At 45.8% G+C, this 7,015-nt stretch overlaps 1 long non-coding RNA gene across 1 annotated transcript; it reads left to right on the top strand.

The window, feature by feature from the left end:
* The first annotated feature begins 3,830 nt into the window (after nucleotides 1–3,830).
* Nucleotides 3,831–6,111, top strand: LOC123112428 (uncharacterized). Its single transcript, XR_006455494.1, has 3 exons — nucleotides 3,831–4,384; nucleotides 5,497–5,618; nucleotides 5,900–6,111. It is a non-coding gene; the product is annotated as an uncharacterized lncRNA (long non-coding RNA).
* Nucleotides 6,112–7,015: the final 904 nt, after the last annotated feature.

A 7,015-nucleotide genomic window follows, 5' to 3' on the forward strand; every position in this document is an offset into this window, starting at 1 on the left:
TCGGCCCTGAGGGGTACCCGCGCGAGCTTAATAGCGAGTTATATGGAGTCGGGTTGACCTAGAAAGTGCCCACGAGATACTTACGAGGCGTGGCCGGGCATTCTTAGCCCTTGCCGCAAGTACTCGAGACGGGGCAATGGGGTCACATCTTTCGTGAGTGTTTACTTGTTTCCGCGTGCTCCTAATCCACTATGATTTGGATATTTTATCCGAGGGCCCTCTGGCCTGATAGCACTAACCATCACGTGGGCATAGTATGGGCATTCTGCGCCGTATGCATCAGCCGAAGCTTATTAGACATCAGCAACTGGGCGACGCGCGCCGGGTTGGACTGGTAAGCACCTGCCTTTTTGAAGGAGGTAGCTAGGTCTGCTCACCGGCCACGTACGCAACGTGCAGGACTTCCCGGGGAGATGGCCCATGACCCCTGGGGGCATAGGTCTAGTCCAGCGTGTTGACCTCTCTATTAAGCCTAGGTCGGGTTGCAGCGTATTGTTTGGCCGAGGCCGAGCATGACCCAGTAAAGTGTATCCGGCCGAAGTTAATCGAGCATGGTGGGTAAGTTGCTGCACCCCTGCAGGGAAGAAAACATCTATCGATAGCATGTCCTACAATAACGGACACTTGGAGTTGTATCCCGATCGATACAACTAGAACTGGATACTTGAGATGAGAAATGGATATGAGACATGGTTATGATGAATGGATAGTATGGCTCTGGGATTGCTTTCTCGCTGGGAGTCGAGAAAGGATCTCTGGCCGAGGTTGATAACACTACTGCTACTTTACTTTATGCTACTCTACTCCCTCATGTTGCTGCAAGATGGTGGTTTCCAGAAGATGCTAGTCATCGATAGGACTAAGCCTTTCCTTTATTCTGGCATTCTGCAGTTTAGTCCACAAATACAGCCCATTTCCTTTGATACATATGCATATTTAGTTTGGATCTAATGTAAGTCTTGCGAGTACTTTGGATGAGTACTCACGGCTGCTTTGCTACCCCTTTCCCCCCATACCCGATTGTTGCGACCATATGACGGATCTCAGGAGCCAGACAACACCACTGAAGACTACTGCTACCCCGAGGGTGCCTACTACTATGTGATGGCCGCTGACGACTTGGAGTAGTTAGGAGGCTCCCAGGAAGGAGGCCTTGCCTTTTCGATCGTTGTTGTTTTTGTGCTAGCCTTCTTAAGGCAAACTTGTTTAACTTATGTATGTACTCACATATTGATGCTTCCGCTGACTCTTGTGTATTCGAGCCCTCGAGGCCCCTGGCTTGTAATATAAAGCTTGTATTCTTTTAATTTGTGTCTAGAGTTGTGTTGTGATATCTTCCCGTGAGTCCATGATCTTGATCGTACACATTTTGCGTGTATGATTAGTGTACGGTCAAATCGGGGGCGTCACACCCGGCTCGGCCTCGCGCTAACGTGGCAGTGTGCTCGTTTGACAGGCGCAGTGCGGTTATTCCGTCCCCCCCGCCACGCACCCACATCCCCCAAAATAGATAATGGGGGCAAGTCCATACAGGGAAGATGTGTCAGTACAACTATGCCCCTCGGTGCGGTGCTGGTTTCCCCCCTAAAAATATAGATAATGGGGGCAAGTCCATACAAGGAAGATGTGTCAGTACAACTATGCCCCTCGGTGCGGTGCTGGTTTTTCCCCTAAAAGGATAGATAATGGGGCAAGTCATATTACGAACTCGCCTTTGCATGCGAAGCCACGGCACGCCGCGTCGTCACCTGCTACATCTCGTTCCTGGCTCAGCCTCATCGGGATGGGGGAGGAGGGTTCCCGACCACCCCTCCCCCCCCCCCCGGCTCGGCCTCGCGCTAACGCGGCAGTGCGCTCATTTGACAGGCGCAGTGCGGTTATTCTATCCCCCCATGCACCCACACACCCTAAAAAGATAGATAATGGGGCAAGTCATGTTACGGACTCACCTCCGCATGCGACGCCGCGGCACGCCGCGTCATCACCTACTACGGCTCGTTCCTGGCTCGGCCTCGTAGGGATGGGGGAGAGGGGGTCCCGACCCTCCCTCCCCTCGACTCGGCCTCTTGCTAACGCGGCAGTGTGCTCGTTTGACAGGCGCAGTGCGGTTATTCTACCCCCCCCCCCCCCGCACTCACACACCCTAAAAAGATAGTTAATGGGGCAAGTCATGTTATGGACTCGCCTCCGCATGCGATGCCGCAGTACACCGCGTCGGGGCATGCTACGGCTCGTTCCTGGCTCAGCCTCGCTGGGATGGGATGGGGGAGGGTCCCGATCCCCTCCCCCCCGGCTCGTCCTCGCTCTAACGTGGCAGTGCACTCGTTTGATAGGCGCAGTGCGGTTACTCTGTTCCTCCCAGCCGCGCGCACCCACACACCCTAAAAAAGATGGTCTTTAGTCCATACAGAAAAATGTGTCAGTACGACTATGCCACTTGGTGCGGTCCTATATATCTTACCCAGATGTTCATAAAAAATCCAAAAAAATGCTGGGAAAAAAAATTGAGAACAAAGAGAAAGCGAGGGAAACACACTATAAAAAAGATGTGAGTTCAAACAGAGGAGAACATTCAGTACTAAAATAAAAAAATAATGCTTATATTAGGCAAAAAAATCATAAAAAGTAGAAGGAAAAAGTGCTAAGAATCAAAAACGCAGGTGGGTACTAGGACTCAAGCCAACAGCAAAACCACCGGCAAATCCATTGTAAACCAGATTGCGGGGGCCAACCGACCAAGGCCCACAGGTCATGATAGAGAGCGAGCGTCGTGTATAAGTGCTCAGGTAAGTATTCAGAGGAGTTCGACAAGTAAGCCTTGGTAGCGCTTATAAACAGGACTAAACGTATAGCGCGGGTGCATAGCCGCGCGGACGAGCTATTTGGGCCGAAAACAATGGCTCCGTGGGATGGCCTAATACAAAAGTTCGCCCATTACAAAATTCCAACCGATCACAAACGACCAAATAAAAGGAACAAATGTAGATAATTTAAAAAAACTCATAAGAAATCAGTTCAAATAAAAGAATGTAGAAAAGTTCAAACACATGTTCATTGTAAAAAATAAACAAAAAAAAATCTTTTTTTGAAAATTAAACGTAGAAGATTGTAATAAAAATTTTAGAAACAAATTTTTCAAAAGTTCAACTACTAAAATTCATAAGGTTCAAGTAAAATTAGTACTGGGCAGCAAGGATTAAATTCTTTTTATTTTAAAAAATACTAGAACTATCACTATTCAACGAGAAAATAAATTGTGCTCTTAATTCCTATCAATAGTAAGAAAAAAATGCTCTACAACAAACGAATGCAGTTGGCCATTTACATCCTAAATAGTTCAGTACTATCATTAACAGCATGCAAGTTCAACAAACTCAAACCCAAGGGGTCCTACATCCATCATCAGCGTATATTTTTTGTGTGAGAGCTATGTACATGAAAATATCCCAGTCAAAACAAAGGATGTGCATCAGTTCAACTATAATTATTCCAATTCAAATATAAAAAAACAGTTGTGCTTGTGCCAAAATAGGAAGCATTACATTAATAAAAATAGCGCATACAATAACATATGAACAAATTGTTCCAAACAGTCTGGTAATCTATCCCTAATCTCTCCCTAATAATAAAGCACGGATTGGGTTTCCGGGTTCACCGTCGCGGCGCTTTTACAAAAAAGTCCCTGTGGTTTTTATGCAATCAACCCGCGGTCCCTTTTTTAAGTGAAACCTTGAAAACGCTTCGTTTTTACAAAAAAAAACTCTATTAAACCAAACCAATCCTCTGCCTCCTCCCCTGCTCTTGCCATCGCCCGCAGAACACCACCCAATTCATCGCTCGCTCGCCGAGATGCAAGCGGCCGCGGCGGCCGGGAGTGGATGCGCGGGGGAGAAGTAGTTCGGGTCTGCGCCGCCGCCCTTTGCCTCCACCCCACCACCGTCCACGCCGCCGCCACCACCGCCGTCCGCGCCGCCGCCCTTTGCCGCCGCCGTCACCACCGCCGTCCGCGCAACCGCCCTTTGCCGCCGCCCACACCACCGTCTGCGCCGCCACCACCGCCGTCCTTGCGCCGCCCTTTGCCTCCGCCCCCACCGCTGTCCAAGCCGCTCTTGGCGTCATCGGGGATCCCGGTCGTGCATTGAATCCATCGCAAAGGATCTCGAGGCCTGCCACCCCGCCCGGCGCACCCATCTAGAGGCACATGCTCTCCACGGATCCATTGGATCCCTTGCCGCCTCTCCTCCTCTGTGCTTCGCTGGAGAAGCCTTGGCCTTGCCCTGGATGCTAGATTCTGCGATTCCTCACCTGCAATATGGATTATGGAAGTGCATCTGCACCTGGGGCGCTAGCTGCTGATGGCCAGAGATAACCGCGATGTGTACAGGTGAGAGAATTTTCCTCACTAGGTAGCAATCTACTTTGATTCTTTACCATCAAGCATCTCTTCATAATCAATTATGCTCAGTTTTTGACAGTCACACGACAACCCCTAGCAAGCCTTTCGTGGAAACATCGAGTATTGTTTAAGATTTGTTGTCCACGGGAAACTAATTAATGTATTTGGTGGATGTACAGGGCTACGTAGTGGTTGCAGTCTTGTATTAACAAGTGAACAATTTAGTGTTCATTGGCAACAAAAAGAAGTGAATAATACCATGCTATATTTAGTGTTGCTTCCTGGTCCTTGGTAGATGATGCATTCTTCTTCTGCATTGAAATTTGGAAATTGAATCTGCATAGTATTTGTCCGTATTTCTCCAAGATCTGAGCATACCATCTTAGGAACTTCTGAAACTTCCTGGTGGGACATAAGTTCAGGAGTGTAATTTATCTCAAGTGCGTACTGAACCTTAATAACAAGGGGATTCTGTTATTTCTTTCTCAATTTACTTGCATCTTCAGAAATCTGGTGTATAGAGCAGCATTGTTCAGTCTTCATGGTTATATTATTCTGAAGTTTCAAGGAACAAAAATGATGTATATTTGAAGACGTACGGGTTGGGAACAGAAATAATGTGATTTCGTGGAACAACATTAAATAGGCAGGAGGACAATGGATATTTTTGGGTCAGTATTTTCCAATTAGATACATATTTCAACTTGCAATTAGGAGGTTCTGAACCTCTCTTTTCTTGATGGAGAGCATGCAATGAAAAAACCACCACCACTGGTTTGTCACAGCCAGAGGTAAGTGCATGGTTGTTCGGGTGATAGCCTTATAACTGTCACAGTTAATTGATGGTCTACATCCATGGTATGGCTGCGTAACGTTTATGATTTGTCTCATATTAGTCATTCACCATGTTCCTCTTACCATCGCCTTGACTGGAACGAAGGTGCTTACCATGGTTGAACATTTATTTAGCAATCTATTGCCGCTCGATATTGGCATGTTCCTTCCGCCACGGAGCATGATTTGCAAAGAATGGTGGAGTTGCTTGGTTGTTTCTATGAATTGGTGGAGGATGTAGAGGCTCATATTCATTCCGTGTCCAGGTCCGTACCTTGCATCAAATTCCAGCCCTTACGGCCACTCGGAGCGCTTTTCACTGTACAAACAGCATGCAGAGAAGCTAATGGAGTCTTGTTCAGGTTATCACCGCTTTTGCTCCAGCAAGGTATCCTTCTCCCTCTTTATTGACCTTTACGTTTGCCTGATTAGTGAAACATGAGTCACGTGATTCCAGTTACGCATGTATAACATAGGCTTTTTTGTTGGCTCGTATTAACATGGGAACTGAGTAAATTTCTCCAAATGTATTGGTTCGTATTAACCTGGGAACTGAGTAAATTTCTCCAAATGTATTCTTTTGGTTGCTTTGGGTAAAATGCTTGGTATTTTGTATTTTGTGTTCATATTAACACTTCTGCAAGTCATCACATGCCTTTAATATTTTAGAAAGTACGACGAGTCTTGCGAAGGGTCCTCGAGGAAGCTCAATATATAGATGACTATTCTCAGTGGAGATGATACCAGAGATGTTATTCTGAAGTAAGCTCCTGCACACCATTCTTTTCTAGTTCCTTTAGAAGAAATGATTCCATTCTTGTACTCGATACTGTAGAGTGGTTGCTGCTCATTCGTCTTAATTTAATATAATACCAGCGTGTGATCCTTGGACAAAAATAAGGAAGGTGAGCTCCTAAAAAAAGAAGGAGAGAATAACCTTTCAAAGATATTACGTGGGCTGAAATAAGGAAGGAGAGTTCCTTTAAAAAAATGAGATAATAATATGTTGCGAAGGAATTATAATACAAGGGCATGATGAATATACATAAATAAGGAAGGAGAGTTTGACAAGAAAGAAATGCCTTTAAGATTTGAAAATTAGGGGGTCCTTTAGGGTCAGAATTATCGTACAAAAATTGTATCAAAAGTATTGTATGTGTAACTAACTAGGCGAAGGAATTATAATTCGTTATTTCTAATGTACTAGAGATGGTCTAACAGAACCCTTTTAGCGAGATTTTTTCCATGACAACTTACAAACAATGCCTTTAAGATTTGAAAATTAGGGGGCTTTTTAAGATCAGAATCATACGTACAAAAATCTTATCAAAAGCATTGTACCTGTAGCATGCTTCTTAATGTAGAACTGGGAAAAGATTTCCTCGCTTGCAAGCGTTGCAACGCTCTACAATGCCTTTAAGATTTGAAAATTAGGGGGCCTTTTAAGATCAGAATCGTACGTACAAAAATCTTATCAAAAGCATTGTACCTGTAGCATGCTTCTTAATGTAGAATTGGGAAAAGATTTCCTCGCTTGCAAGTGTTGCAACGCTCTGTAGCGTATCTGGGGACGAAGCCACGTAAATCTTTCCTCACCCTAATTAATTTCTTTCCCCTGATGAATTCAAGGGTGGACCCACACTAACTAATCACCCCTCTAATTCAACTGTGGGGCCCACACTAACTAATTTCACCCACCTGAATTCGCGTGAATTAGGCTCGCCCGTTGCGCGCCTTCCTGCCGTTGCCGGGTGGCATCATTCGGATGTTGTTGGGCCTTTCTAT

The sequence above is a fragment of the Triticum aestivum genome, chromosome 1A (genome assembly GCF_018294505.1).
Source record: "Triticum aestivum cultivar Chinese Spring chromosome 1A, IWGSC CS RefSeq v2.1, whole genome shotgun sequence".
In the NCBI taxonomy this organism is placed as follows: Eukaryota; Viridiplantae; Streptophyta; class Magnoliopsida; order Poales; family Poaceae; genus Triticum; species Triticum aestivum.